We start from the raw sequence: 1,902 nt of genomic DNA, 5'->3' as shown, positions 1-1,902 counted from the left end.
ATGATGCCTCTAGATTTGTTCTTTTTGCTTAGGATTACTTTAGCTATACAGGCTCATTTTGGTTCCACATGAAATTTAAAGTAGTGTTTTCTAATTCTGTGAAGAAAAGCAGTGGTAGCTTGATGGGGATAGCACTGAATCTCTAAATTACTTTGAGCAGTATGACCATTTTCTTGATATTGATTTTTCCTATCCATAACCATGGAATGTTTTTCCATTTGTTTGTGTCCTCTCTTATTTCCTTGAGCAATGGTTTGTAGTTCTCCTTGAAGAGGTCCTTCACATCCCTTGTAAGTTGTATTCCTAGATATTGTTTTCTCTTTGAAACAATTGCGAATGGGAGTTGAATCATGATTTGGCTCTCTGTTTGTCTATTATTGGTGTATAGGAATGTTTGTGGTTTTTGCACATTGATTTTGTATCCTGTGACTTTGCTGAAGTTGCTCATAACTTAAGGAGATTTGGGGCTGAGAAGATGGGGTTTTCTAAATATACAATCATGTCATCTGCAGACAGAGACAATTTGACATCCTCTCTTCCTATTTGAATACCCTTTGTTTCTTTCTCTTGCCTAATTGTGCTGGCCAGAACTTCCAATACTATGTTGAATAGGATTGGTGAGAGAGGACATATGTGTCTTGTATTGGTTTTCAAAGGATATGCTTCCAGCTTTTGCTGATTCAGTATAATATTGGGTGTGGGTTTGTCATAATAACTCTTACTATTTTGAGATATTTTCCATCAATCCCTAGTTTATTGAGTGTTTTTAGCCTGAAGGGGTGGGAATTTTATTGAAGGCCTTTTCTGCATCTATTGAGATAATCATGTGGTTTTTGTCATGGGTTCTGTTTATGTGATGGATTACATTTATCAATTCGTGTACGTTGATCCAGCCCTGCATCCCAGTTATGAAGCTGATTTTATCGTGGTGGATAAGCTTGTTAATGTGCTGCTGCATTTGGTTTACCAGTATTTTATTGAGGATTTTTGCATCGATGTTCATCAGGGATATTGGCCTGAAATTTTCTTTTCTTGTTGTGTTTCTTCCAGGTTTTGGTATCGGGATGAAGCTAGCCTCATAAAATGAGTTAGGGAGGAGTCCCTCTTTTACTTTTGTATGAAATAGTTTCAGAATGAATGGTACCAACTCCTCTTTGTACTTCTGGTAGAATTCGGCTTTGAATCCATCTGCTCCTGGGCTTGTTTTAGTTGGTGGGCTATTAATTAATGCCTCAATTTTGGAGCTTGTTATTGGTCTATTTCAGGGATTCGACTTTTCCCTGGTTTATTCTTGAGAGGGTGTCTGTGTCCAGAAATTTATCCATTTCTTCTGGATTTTCTAGTTTATTTGCACAGAGTTGCTTATAGTATTCTCTGATGGTAGTTTGTATTTTTCCGTGGCATCAGTGGTGATCTCCCTTTTATCATTTTTTATTGAGTCTATTTGATTCTTCTCTCTTTTCTTCTTTATTAGTCTGTCTAGTGGTCTATCAATTTCGTTAATCTTTTCAAAAAGCCAGCTCCTGGACTCACTGATTTTTTGAAGGGTTTTTATGTCTCTATCTCCTTCAGTTCTGCTCTGATCTTAGTTATTTCTTGTCTTTTGCTAGTTTTTGAATTTGTTTACTCTTGCTTTTCTAGTTATTTTATTTGAGATGTTAGGGTGTTGATTTTTGATATTTCCTGCTTTCTCCTGTGGGCATTTAGTGGTATAAATATCTCTCTAAACACTGCTTCAGTTGTGCCCCAGAGATTCTGATATGTTGGATCATTGTTCTCATTGATTTCAATTAACTCATTTATTTCTGTCTTAATTGTGTTATTTACCCAGTAGTCATTTAGGAGCAGGTTGTTCAGTTTCAATCTAGTTGTGCAGTTTTGAGTGAGTTTCTTAATCCTGAG

Source organism: Colobus angolensis, unplaced genomic scaffold, assembly GCF_000951035.1.
Source record: "Colobus angolensis palliatus isolate OR3802 unplaced genomic scaffold, Cang.pa_1.0 Scaffold73, whole genome shotgun sequence".
Classification (NCBI taxonomy): Eukaryota; Metazoa; Chordata; class Mammalia; order Primates; family Cercopithecidae; genus Colobus; species Colobus angolensis.
Note: the sequence above shows the minus strand (reverse complement) of the source record.